Consider the following 15,305-nt stretch of genomic DNA (forward strand, 5'->3'; position numbering starts at 1 on the left):
GTCCTAGACGTTGTACCAAAGTTTACAGTTACCCAAAGGTGCTGAGTTCAATCCTGAACGTAGGCAGTGAAAGGAACTGAGTTCAATCCTGAACGAAGGCAGTGAAAAGTAACATTCAAAACAGAGAATCAGCAACTATGTCCCAAAGCTTAGCTGGAGTCCGAACACGGTATCCCCGTAATAATAATAAAGGGTTAGGTTCGAGACTCCTAACAAATGGTTGCCAAGTTCGATACAAAACACCTGATGAAGGCTGGAGGGCAAAACGGCCGAAACGTTGTGACTGATGAGGAAGTCAGTCCGACAATCTCAATCAATGAAAACACCTCATCTCAAAAATACAGACAATTACTATAATTAGACACATAATAGCACCCTATCTTAAAGAGATACAGATAGAGAATCCAGTCTTTATTCTGATGAGACAAGAGAAACAGGGTAACATCTACGGCAGAGAACCCTTAAAATCCTCTTAATTAACGATAACTCCCCGTTTTTGTTCATGCATCTTTGAATAAGCTTTTCTAGCATCGTTCACTGTTCAAGTTAAGACGGCTTTTATGTTTGAAGGCATACGTTGACGGCAAGTTTTTCGCCATCCTGTATCAACTACCAGCCCAAAGTAACTGATTTAATTTATTTGCTTATACTATAATACACCAAACACAATATATATATATATATATATATATATATATATATATATATATATATATATATAAAATAGCAACTTGTATATTTGTAACATAGCGTGGAAGGATATATGTAGGCTATATGCAAATAGCAAGCTGTAAGCGAAATGACTACACGGTAAGGAAAAAAAGAAGACTATAAAAAGAAGTGTGCACGTTCGACATTACGATCACGTTAGAGGCGCGGATAACATTCGAGAGCACGTTAGAGTAGACGATCACTTGAGAGACGTCAGAGCGGTAACAGATGAATGAAGAAACAAGTTTGGATGTACAAAAAAGTGAGTTGAAATTGTTTTCTGTTTTTTGTCTGCCTTGCGACTGAGATTACAACATGTTTGTGCTCGGACAACATTACATTTTAAAGTATTGTTTGTGACAGTAAACATATCTTATTTTATTCAGCAATACTCTGACATTGATCTTCATGACAAATTCAAACTATTTATTAAATTGATAGATTCCACAAATTTTTCGATAGTAAAACGTATAGGAAAATCTGTCATTATTATTTAACTTAAATACCTACTTATTTACTTGTATTTTATCTGTCTAAAGCACACATGCGCTAAACTGTCACACAAAGTCTTACCCTAATCCTAGTAGCTTAGATACTAAGTGCAATGTTTGTATAAATGTATTATGTATCCGTTTTTGTCATCATATCGAATTTTCAAACTTAAACTAGGAGGACAGACATGATCTAATAGTCTCCCATCTGAAAATGACAAACTCGAATGCCGCTTAGTTTTAGTGACCATCTGGTGTACAGTTGTGATTATAACAAATAGTTACAAATTGTCCGTAATGCTTCCAACTTGTGTAAATGTTATTGTGTTTCTGAAATTTTCATTAGATAATAAAATCATATAACTTTAATGTATTATACATATACATATATATATATATATATAAATGCACCCATACACACCGATATATATATATATATATACACACCATTATATATATATAAATGCACGCACACACACCGATATATATATATATATACATATATATATATATATATATATATATATATATATATATATATATTTATAAATGAACAAACACACCTTTATGTATTATCTACATAAAATTGAAATGTAAATATTTAAGTATTTACTTCGACAGTGTTCGGTAGCTTAGTTGAGGAAGCTAGTAAGTTTTGAAAAAATGAATGGCAATTAAGCTACAAAGAAGATGCCCGCGTTTCATCTTCGCGGGATTTGTCAGGTTATTGCATGACATTGATGTTGTATCGCGTATGGATATATCCCCATTACACTGTGTTAGCGAGTCAGCCAATCAGATTTTTAGTTACACAACACATATTTAATGTAACCAATGAGTGGCCAATGAGTGCGTGCATTTGTTTTTATTATTTTGTTTGTTTTAGCAGGGATTTCTTTCATTTCCTCGTGATTGGAGATTACGTAGTTTTAATTCGGAGGTGTATTTACATTTTATATTTTATTAGGGTACATGTATTTTGTTTAGGAAATGACTATTATTTTAAGTATTATGATTTCAATTTGTGTTATTATTGTTATTATAATTTTAGTAGTAGTAGGAGTAGTAGTAGTAGTAGTAGTAGTAGTAGGAGGAGGAGGAGGAGTAGCTCAAAGATAAGTGACGATCATTTATAATAGGGTGGAAAATTATATGGCAAGCCAGTGGATGTAGAAACAAAGATGACATCTGTAGACTATGTTTGAATGATAAATAACCTTTAAAGAATTACCAAATTTATTAAACCGCAGTTACAAAAATAAAACGATTAAACAGAAACACTCCGTGCTGTTCCACACTGTATGTCTAAATAAAAACATGCTGCGTAAATACACAATATATATATATATATATATATATATATATATATATATATATATATATATATACATATATATATATGCATATTAGTAAGTTATAAAAATATATATGGCAATATATATAGAATATTCTGCGTTCCATTCTCGTGAATTCCTCAGGCTTCTGCTGTGTAGCTTGATTGCCATATATATTTTCATAACTTACTACCTAGCCCTACCTATATGTTGGGCACTGTTGCAGTAAACACGTAAAAATTTATCTTTAAGATTATATCTTCGTATATTGATTTATGTGATTAAATGAAGTAATAATATATATATATATATATATATATATATATAGAGAGAGAGAGAGAGAGGGGGGGAGAGAAGAAAGAGAGAGAGAGAAAGGGAGAGAGAACAAGTATGGATGCTTGCTTTTTATGTCGTAGTAATTTCTTATTAAATATTTCTGCCTATGACGATAGAAGTAAGGGCGGTGTTTTGATTGAATGTGTGCATATCTTGTGTGTAAGCTCGTTAGCAATCAAACTCGAAACACCACACTCATCATAAAACTAATGCGTTATCTGTTTTGTAAGAAAAACAAATAATACGTTCTCTGACATCCTAATCTGGTATTCCCCGCTTCATAAACGGCCAACGACATAATTATCGCTCATCACCTGAAAATAAAAGAAAATCACGCCATCGTATCCAGCGCCTATTACCGCTCTAAACAGCACATTAACGCCTCCCTAACAATAATTGACATCATTTCTTATCAACGCAACCGCTCTTTTTTTAACAAGAAACATACAAAACTCCCCTCAAATAAAATGAAGCTGACTATAAATACAAGTATGTGATCCGTTCACACTAGCTCTGCAAAATTAGGGGGAAATACAGGATATAGTAATGAGTGCATTGTTTTGTTAATTGTACGTATGCTTACCTAGAAAAAAAATAGTCCCGTATCGTGTTGTAACCAAATGAATTCGTCGATAACAGCGACCACGAAGGAAGCAATTGTGTGAGATTGGTGTAGGTGAGAAACTAAAAAAGAAAAAAAAAAAGATGGCGTCCAGCTTTTATAGAGAATAAAATGTTGGCCCTCGCGTGTAAGAAACGCTGATATTTAAAAAGTCAAATAAGTGCACATTGATGAAGAAATAGCCGAAGCACGTTTTTCGTCTATCCGGCATTAAAAACAACAAATCTTGGAGAAAAATAGCCTGCATTTTTTAAATTTTATTTTAGAAGTTATTCAAACTTTAATATTATATATATATATATATATATATATATATATATATATATATATATATATATACACTAAGAGTTGGACTTTTGTAAAGGCACCATCTCCGGATGATCTCTCTAGTTAGTTATCATTAGTTGACCAAAACAGAGTCATGAATATGTAGTACCACTTAAATATTTATGTAAAATTAAATAGATTGCATATATATATATATATATATATATATATATATATATATATATATATATATATATATGAGTGTGTGTGTGTGTGTGTGTATTGAATCCCTACAATCTGTCACGAACTAATAAAAACTTTTTTTTTTATGTGACTCTGATGAATTTCATATTCGTTGCTTTCTTTAATGCATTAACCTGCAAATTATTTTGCACATTTTGCAAAGATCTTCCCGCTGATGAGAAGATTTTACTGCATATTTTTAAAATAGAGATTTATTATAATTAATTATGCAAGTATTAATAAGCTTCGTTATATATTAATTTCAATTTGTACTTCAAATTCGAAATTGTGTTCTAATTTCAATTCAAATCTAAAAGTTCAAAGTGTGTTCTAAAACATATATCAATAATTATTTTGAACTTTACTCATAATTTTTTCCAGCGGCCGAAAAGAATGCATGTCTTGGCAAATGGCAGGGACGTTGATATTTAAAAAAACTTCTTTAAACGTTTTAAAATGTATCCGAGTAAGAAGAAGCACGTTAAAATCATTGGTAAAATAGGATGCACTTCGTCTATGAAGTGGAAACGGAAGAATAAAGATATTTAACTGACTTCGATGAGTTAACGTGATTTTATTAATTAATTTCCCATAAAATACTATAATGATCTATTTATTTTTACATTAAAAGGATATAATCACGCTGACAAGTCGTTTCTCGTTAGATAACTGAAGTTAAGAAACGTTGAGCCTATTCAATACCATATGGGTTACCATTTGGGAATACCCTGTGCTGTATGTAAGAGGATCCCGATACATTACCGATTTTTTTTTTTAAACTGCGAAAACAAAACGTCGTCATCTGCTCTGACGAAGAATGCAAGCGTATGTGAATTTGCTATTTTTTGTAACGCTACACACGTTTACACACGTAGCACCAACACGCAAGGTACAAAGGACAATTACTAACTCGACTCTTTTTTTTTTGTAACAACGGCATTTATTTCCTATTTTTGCCAAGCGTTACTTCTCTTTGCAGTTTTTACGTCATCCACGTCCCTGATGTGCTCGTCTTCTTTAATCTCTGTCCTCTCGAATGTAGTTTCGAGCCATTTCGTGCTGCACGTGATCTGCGGTTTGTGCGCACGCTCTTTTTATAGTCTTTTTTTTTTTTTTTTTTGCACACAGCTCGACATTCGCATACGCACATCCGCGCTCTGTCACATTTCTAAGAACGTGCTTCCGAAGAGGAAACTCGATTCAACTCCCCTAAGGTTAATGCGGCATCCGTTGTTGGTCTATACGTACGTATAGACCAATGTACTTTTCGCTTGTAGTGAGTGACGCCCCCTGTTCTAATCATTTATTAATTAATAAGAACTAACTATCGTAAGATTGTATAGTTCTTTGAATATTTATTGCCTTTTGGGGGAAAATGTATTCGTTTCTGTAGTAAAAGTGCAAATTAATTTCACTTTAATTACCCATTACAGATTTCCTTCGTGTAAAACAATATTTTAGAGTTCATGCTTTTTATCAAACTAATAAAATTCCCTCGCATCGTTATATGCAATGTCTCCCTCTTAATGCACAAGCTCTCATTACCTCAGAAGTGTCGCGGTATTAATATGTCTACGCTTCCGTGTGTACTTCTTCAATAATCTCTTTACAACAACGGTTAATAGCAACAAGTAGACAAAACACTTTGCTCCCGATTCCCTCGACGTTTATACAACCGCATGAAAGGGTACACTACAGACAGAATAAATACAGACCACAATGACGGAAAGAGCTCCGTTTGAATCCCGCTCCGAGGTGCAAACAATCTACTTTCCCTTCCATCAACCAAAAACTAATTACTTCTACTGTTCAACAGATGTCCCTAAAAAAGAGATGAATTGAATAGACGCCACCCCGACCCACTCTAGATTAATTTGGCTCCGATACATAGGTCAGAGAAAATAAAGCATATAACATCTTTTTGAACGGTGCATATAATTCGCGGTAGTATACTTAATAAATGACTGGAATAGCTTTGGGCAGTTAGACACTCAGCAGCGTTCTGTGTAATTTCGGTCGTTTGCAGACGGACGCGATGATTGGATGAATTAGACTTGCGGGGTCTGATCTGTAATTCCATTTTCAGGTTGAGACGAAATGGCTCGTTACCTCTAATTCATTGCAAAGAAGAAAATGGCGCTTTTTGCGAATCAAAGCTCATAGATTATTTCCCCAGAGCAGTTTCTTCTAGCAAATTAATGGGCGGTATCAATGTCAACTGGCACTGATCTCAACCCTATTCTCTCTCTCTCTCTCTCTCTCTCTCTCTCTCTCTCTCTCTAATACCGCTTTCTCTCTTTCTGTCGATTTTTCTGTTTTTATTTTCTGTCTCTTTGTACTGCTTTTCCTTTTCTTTGTCTCTTTCTGTGTATATATATGAATGCAAAATGGAAGACGTTTACTAAGAACTCAACGTTTCGCCTACAATTTCGTAAGCTTTTCAAAGGGCGAACAAACACTAAAAATAGCACATGTCATGTATCACATTTTAATAATATAAATAACATCGATAAAACTTATATTAAATTACTAAATACATAACAGGATCATCACCTGTTTAATTTGGATCTGTCTCAGGACCATAAAGCATGTTTAATTCATGCGCTTCTAGTGGAAAATACAACTTCCTCATAAATAAAGTGTAGACACAATTTAGTTTACATTTTATAAATATATAAATTAAAATAATAATATATATAAACAACCATGTAATAATAATGTAAAACCATATATATAAATCACGGCACAAGCACGTTGACACACCGGTTCTCGCCAGATCACCGAAGTTAAGCAACGTTGAGCCTGGCCATTACCAGATAGGTGATCATTTGGGAAGGGTAGGCGCTGTATGTACCGCGCTAAGCTGTAGAAATTTCCAGGTTGGGGGAGATGCATCCCCAATCTTCTTCAAGACATGCATCTTGGAGAAGGAAAATCTGATGTAAAAACCGACGGTCTACCGCATACTCTGTCATGTGGCAGTTATCTGCACCGACAGAGGTAAGCAGTAATACCAAAAAGTGCGGACGGTTCTACACAAAGCTTCACCTTTACATATAAATCATCTGTGTGGATTTCTGTGGCGGAAGCTCATACGTCGAAATGGACGGGAGATTCCATCATATATAAATCAACATAAAATGTAGATATATAGCTGATAGAAGTACTCATAAAATGACAGCGTTGGAGTACATAAAACTTACAGGCATTTCTGGGAATATTGAACACACAATTGAAGAAATCTAGACATCTACACAAAAATTATATTTTTACAGATTTCTGTTAAATAAAAACTATACAATAACAAGTAGAAAACTCATGCAAACAAATAGACTAGATTTTTTTTTTCTAGAAAAGCATTAAAAACGTTAATGAGGGAACGTGAGAGATGCTAAATACTTATTTTCACAAACATAGCCCAGAAAATATCAACCACAGGGTAAAAGGGCTACAGAACCGTCTTTTTGAATGGAAAAATCTAAACTAAATAAGTGCTCTTAATTTCATAATATATATATATATATATATATATATATATATATATATATATATATATATATATATATATATATATGGGCGGTATCAATGTCAACTGGCACTTATCTCGACCCTATGTTCTCTCTCTCTTTCTCTCTCTCTCTCTCTCTCTCTCTCTAATACGGCTTTCTCTCTTACTGTCGATTTTTCTGTTTTTATTTTCTGTTTCTTTGTACCTTTTTCCTTTTTCTCTTTATATATATATATATATATATATATATATATATATATATATATAGTATGTCCCAAATGTGATTATGATAAATAACATTTATTATGATAAAGACATGTTTTATATATCAAAATGATGTGAACAAATTCTCGAAAGTGTTCAAGTTAGTGGCCATTGTGATCCAGGTCCAGCTGGCAACGTTCACTGATCGAATCCAAAACGTCCCTTATCAGTTCAGTTGTGATGCTGGCACATCCTCATTCAATGGCCGCTTATAACTTAGTCATGATAGCTGCCTTTTTGTGTGGGTGTGTGTGTGTGTGTGTGTGTGTGTGTGTCAACCTTGTGTTTAAAATGTCTCCTCGCCAAAAAAACACATGGAGGTTAAGTCCGCTGATGATTTATACTTACTCTTCGTGCTACCCATCTGTTTGAAAGGTGACCATAAAAATAGGTTGTTATGTCATGTTGAAAGTGGCGAGGTTGTCCATTGTACTTGAAGTACAATTCTTTATTCATAAATATCCGTTGGCAAAGTTTGATGGCATATCCATGTAGCAAGTTCAGTTTAAAGAGGGTATACATTTTGTTAGGACACACACTCTCTCTCTCTCTCTCTCTCTCTCTCTCTATATATATATATATATATATATATATATATATATATATATATATATATATATATATATATATATATATATATATAGTAAGAATGTGTGTTGGGGACTCTTTTCAACCTATATACCCAACGAATGTTTGATCTATGGAATTAAAACTTGGTATGTAAGGTATTCAGATACATTAATCGGTTTTCCTCCGAAAAAGGGTTGCTAAGAGGTAAACATTGAAATATTGGTACGTGGAGGTGATCAGATATTTACTGGTTTGTAAAGTATTTCACACATACGATGACGTACATCGTTTATATAACAAATTACTTATGTTTAGAATACCAGGGGCGTGCAATAAGTAATGCAACTACCTACTTTCAGTTGTCTGATCAATCTGGAATTTTGCATGTGAAATGATTTCTATTTCTACGTGTTATGTGGTAAATTACAGCTCTGAACTAATTGTGATTTCTGTTTTACAGGTGTTTGAACTGAGTCATATGTGAAATGGAGCCTGTTGAATGTCGAGCAGTGATCCTGTCTTGTATTTCAAAAGACGCACATCACAGGCGACTTTTGATGAAATGAAAGAAACTTATGGGGATAATGTCCCATCATATAACCTTGTAACACGCTGAAATCGTGAATTTAAGCATGCCCGGAAGTCTGTGAAAACAACTCTCAGACCTGGTCGCCCCCTACTGCATTTGACGAGGCATCTGTTCGTCAAGTTGATGCTGCCATTTTGGAAGATCGGCGAATTACTATTCGCCAAATAGCCCAAGATGTCAAGATTAGTAAGGGTCTGTGGAAACTATCATTCATGACCATTTGCATATACATAAGGTGTCTGCCAGATGGATTCCCAGGTTGCTCACACCATTCCAGTTGCGAGAACGCGTCGAATGCTCGAGGATGAGTTTGCAGACGTGGCTAGAAAATGAGTCAAATTTTTTCAAAAGATTAATTGCACATGATGAAACCTGGGTCGATCACTATGATTCAGAGATCAAAGCCCACTCAATGCAGGGGAGGCACTTGGACTCACCACCTGCAAAGACGGCAAGAGTGCAGCTCCTGCTTGCAACGTCATGCTCGCAGACTTCTGGGACCAGGACGGAGTAATTACATTTCCTGGCAAAGGGAACCACAATTACAGGAGCATATTATGCTTCACTTATAGGAAATTAAGAGAAGCTGTCAAAATGAAGAGGCGGGGCAGGATCAGCAAAGGTACCCTCCTCCTGCAGGACAACACTCCGGTCAACAACTCGCATATCGCCAGATCAGAAGCACGGGTGTGTGGTTAAGAAATCATCTTCCATCAGCCCTACTCTCCTGACCTTGGACCCTCTGGCTTTCACCTCTTCCCAACCATGAAGTTGTTTTTGAAAGGAAAGCTTTTCCCAGATGTAGCCTTTATTTCTGAAGCCACGTCGTGGTTGGAGGACCAACCTGGGGTGTTCTACAAAAACGGTCTCCAGAGCTGCATCAAAAAATGGCGAAAATGCATAACTCTGGATGATTCCTATATAGAGAAAGACTAATAACTGTGCCAAGTTCCGTTGCTCTACTGCTATGGGAAGTGGGTCAGAGGCATATATTATTGCACGCCCCACCTAAGTATATTCGAAAAACATTCAACGAACGTGTCAAGCCGGCCTAATGGTTATTGTACTTTACTCCCAATCTCAAGGGTTTGGTTTAGATTTCAGCTCGAGTATTTTTTCTTACAAGAATTGAACTGTTTAGAGAAACAACATAATACTCGCATTCACATGTCTTAGTTTTTTCTACTGTCTTTTACTTCAATTTAATAAAAAATTAACCGTTGCGTTTAATACATACAGTATTTTCGTATTCATTAAAATACGATAGTATGCCTATTTTACGGCGTTGTAACGGTGGACGGCCTGCTAGTGAATATATATATATATATATATATATATATATATATATATATATTTATATATATATTTATATATATATTTATATATATATATTTATATATTTATATATATTATATATATGTATATATATATAAATATTTATGTATTTATATATATATATGTATATATAATATTTAGGAAAATGATTGATAATTTATAATTTAAATTACAAATTAAAAATCGGTTTCAAAAGGAAGAACAAACAAAATCAATAAATTGTACGATTGTTTCGGAAACGATGTTTTATTGGGACATTGGAAAATAATTTTATCATTTGATTTTATAAAACAATGTATCCCCATAAGCAAAAAGAGTGGCGGGCAGTTAAAGACACAAATATTAGAACTAGCATTTTTTTTTTAAGTAACGCAGATATGTCTTTTATTTGTCCTCATTTAAAGCCCATAAGTATCATCGTAAATCAATTCATTGGGATGTTAAATGTAGTTTATAAATGGTTGAAATGGTGATATAAACAAACTTCAAAGGAAACGCTAATAAAGTATTATTACCAGGTTATATACATATATATAACGCTAGTTAAATATTTATAGGTGGCTAAATATCACCCGCGAATTGTCGAGTTATTGATTGATAATAAAACAGAGAGACGTAACTTCTTGATTATTTTTGATTTCTCGACGACGCAAATTAAAACGAATTCAATTTTTCTATTGCGTTAATTAAAAATAGAAAAAGAAATCACTCATAAATCAATTTATGATTATTTTTTCAAAAAGATGATATGTAGCTCACCGTCTTTTTTAATCATCTTTAATATTTAAAACGTGCTTTATTTTATGGTTGAGAATAAAAGCGCGTTTAAAATATTAAAAATAATTAATAGTCTTGCGAGCTACATACTATCTCTGCAGTGAATGAAAGAACCACATTTTCATTAATGCGGACGTAATTCTGTTGGAAATCTTAGAAAAGCAATAAATGAATGTCTAAAGAACGATATTAGTTAGGAAATGTGCCTTGCTATTAAATTGTTTAAGGAACAAACAAAAAATTAATAACTAGAGTGAAACCGTCCAATGGTGACGAGGGATTTTTTTTATAGAATACAAAATATGAGAAATGAATCCATTTTAATCTTCCTCGTCACCATCCTCATCGTCGTCATAATCCTCATCCTCGTCATCATCATCATCATCATCATCACCATTTTAACGTCTGTTTTGCATGCTTACATATGTTTGTGTTGCACTTCTATTTTCTGAGTGTGTGTACATCTTTTATACACCCGTGTTGTAGTCGTTGTTTAATGCAGTTGATCGTCTCTAGACATAACACTACAGGGTGAACCGATAATTGTCGCCCTACAAAATACAGGATCCCACCTTCTGTTTGATCAAAATCGATGCTCCTGTTTTGTTCTAGACTATGTACAAGTTTGCTAGTTGTGTTCAACCCCCAAAAGCGATAGGAGCCTTCTATCATGTCTGGAAGTGGCACAATGTTCAACGAGCGAGATCAGAGATGCGCCGCGGTAAAATTCATGCTCCCTACCGATCCAAGTTATGACAACAAAACAATTGCCAGTACCCTCAAAATGCAAATCCCCACGATTCAACGCTTGCTGGCACAGCTCAACAACGTTTCCGGCCAGGGTTATGGTCTTTAATGTTGTTTCAAGAGAAGGCCCCATTCATGTCACCTCATATCTTCGACGTCTGCTTGAAAGTAAACACCAAAGTGTACCTGGATGTGCTAAAGAGTGTGGTGATCTCCTGGTGCAATCCTGGTAGATCCTGGGTTTGGCATCAGGACTTGACGCCTGTCCATAAATCCAAAAAGACCTAGGCTTGGCTTCAGGGAGTGCTACGACTTTGTACTCTTCTCCCACTGGCCTACTCTTCTCCCGAAATAAAATCGCTGGACTACTTCGTTTGGTCATACGTCGAGAACATCACATATGACCTCCCACATTACCAAAGCCAGTCAGATCGCTGAGTATTCGCCGGGATCCGGTCGGCGCTAGCAGAAAAGCCATCCTTTCAATTTTCGACCCGTATCGAGGTGGTCATTGAAAGTGAAGGTGGCCACATTAAATAGCTGTCAGCTCTCTACACAATCAAGTAACCTGAATTTAGTTTTTCAATAAAATATTTAAAATACAGCTGTAGTGTTGTTTTCTTTAAGGCGACGACTTTTTCGTTCCACGCTGTATTCGAATGTAAATATTCGATTTCTAAGTTTATAAGGTAAGCACAGACGGAGAGACAGGGAATTTTCACATGAGTGGGAGATAAAGAAGATAGATAAACAGGTAGCTTGACTTCCTATACTCGGACACATTATGCCGGATGCATTATTTTGGGAAAGAGCAAACATATATTTTTTTCCTGTTTGAAATCTCGCCAGCTAAGAAGGGTACAAAACTTTATGTTTCAAATCAAGTTCTTTCATCGAGATCCTCTGACTGATACAACTCATCTTTTAACATTTCTACTAAAATATGAGCATTGCTGTTAATATTTTACGACTTTTAGAAATTGACTTCTGAACTAAGCAATTCTTGCCAGGTGTTTATTTATGCCCTTTTCTCTTAAATGTTTCTCGTTTCTTTCTAGGTCTCTGATAGTCCACGTTCCTTGTAAACGACACTGCCACCTGAATATATGATAAGAGAAACATCCTAATGTTTATTTCTAATTTATCCAAACGAACGTAGCATCTTCTTTTAAATATCTCAAAGCACATTGCCCAGATGTACAATTCTTCATGCTCATCAAATCTAAGCTTTTTTTATAAGGGTATCTGTCATTCTCAACAAAATATGTTCTCCTTCTGTCGTGGGGAGTGGTAAAATAGCACATATAATATCTGGCATCACACATCCATCGTGCAATAATATAATGCCGGTACAAGAAACATAGACACGCAAATCTGACCGTGTTTAATTTCCATGCCTCATCAAACTGCATACACATTATTAATTAAAATTTTGCCGAGTTTGTATTTCGGTTTATACGATGATTCTGAAATTGAATCCATTCTGCTTTGATGTTCCTTAAGCGAATTGACTGTGGTTTCTGAATAGATTCCTAAGAGTATCTTTAATCAAATTTATCTAATACTTAAAAAAAAAATTTGTTTTATTTTTTCTGCTTCTTCTTCTTCTTCTCTCTTGTCGATATGTTGATTTTATTCGCTTGTGTTTTTGTTTGTCTCACTTTTACTAACTTTTAAATTATCTGATTTTGCGGTCGTTGGCAAAGATAATATAATAAGAAAAACGAATACTAATGTAATTCCGTTGTTTTTTTTCTAATCCTAAATTACCCAGAATCAATTCAACCTTATTGATCGTTAAAGATTTTAAGTTGTTAAATACATTAAAGTTTCACCACAATCTGAAATCTTCCAATTTTTACCTCGATCAATCCGCCATTTTTTAATAATAATTTTTACTACGCGATTTCCCTTTCTTTCGTTTCTTCTTCCTTCAGTTTTTACTGATAATGATAAACATGTCAATATAAAAACCATATTTTCTATTTGATTTTGATGGAAAATAAGGCTTCATACTGGAAACAGCATCAGGACTCAACATTAATCAATACATTGCAATATTTATTCAGAAGAAAAAAAACAACCTTTAATATTCGTATTATTTGGATTCATCGGACTACTGTTCTCATATTGACTGGGATTTTTTGCACAACGTTTCAGCCGATGTAACTTCAAAGTAGGTAAAAGTACGGTTTGAAGGGCACCGAAAAATCGTAGTACGCAGATGAATTAAAAAATCTGTTTATGCTGACCATATCTGGAGAGAAAAGGGAAACCAGCTACCATTATAGGGTCATTTAAAAATTCTATCCGGAGAAGAACAGTGGAGAGTAAGACGACTCAAACAAACAGCATATATGCTAGAAGACAACTAATTACATAGTACGACAAGTATAGAACTTAATACGATATGGAAACCGTTGCTAATAAATAATAGATAATGTATACAGTAATAAGTAGGGCTATCACAACAGCATATTCTTTTCATTGTTTTGCCGTTTAGAGTGTTCAAATAGCATTTATATTGATTATGGAAATCGCTCTACACAAAGCATGAAGCCATTTGATACAAGTAGTTATCATTAACGGTCGATGATTATCAAAAACACCCGAGATGTCTTCGTCTTGAAAAGATCAAGCTTATGTGTAGAAGGAAAAGAGCCAGCATAAATAGTGTTCGACAAGCCTGCGGTTCTTGCAAGGAAGCGGTATAACATTAAATGGTCAAAATTGGAAGTAAGTTATTGGAATAGAAACCGGTATTAGAATGATATATCAAAACAGCAGATTGATGATCTTTAGACTAAAGAGTACAACGAGTTTAAACAAAAGAGCAGGAGATAAATAAGACAATTCTAAACGTGATCATTGAATGAATACATCTAAAATAACGCTTTTGTTCCATGATATGTGGCCGACATAAAACAGTGGCTGTTCCAGTTGTTACATTAAACCGAATGCGATGCCTACTTAAACGAGAAAGACAGCAAATACCTCTAAAACGACGAAACAGATGATAAGAGAACTATTGATAGAATCAAATCTTCACATTACATGGAAATCATTAGTAGACGACTCAAAGAACTACTTAAGACAGTTAAATACCTACTTAGGAATAATCTGAAAAGTTTCGCCTGAGGAACCCGACAAAGTAAACTGATTCTTGCTGCTGTGCCATAAGTTCCTGTAAATGTTCGACGCAGTTTGGATTGTAATCAGAGAGTGGCTAAGTATGGCGTAACACTAACAGAGCCTGACACGAACGTACACATAAGTGATGTGCCTACAAATAAATGACGTGCACGCTTGGCTGGGCAGTGAAATCCACTTAGACTTAAAATTAGCAAACACGCGTGAAACCTATCAAATGACTAATGTGTTTACCGGACGCTCTTACAAGTGCCAACCCCGTTGTCAGGGGCGCCATCATCCGTCAAAGGATGGGCAGAGGGATGCACAGCACTGTGTCCTTACAGGCATGTAGCTAAATAAATTCATAAGCAAAGGCAGA

This window comes from Euprymna scolopes, chromosome 4, assembly GCF_053919585.1.
Source record: "Euprymna scolopes isolate OS-2025 chromosome 4, ASM5391958v1, whole genome shotgun sequence".
Lineage (NCBI taxonomy): Eukaryota > Metazoa > Mollusca > Cephalopoda > Sepiida > Sepiolidae > Euprymna > Euprymna scolopes.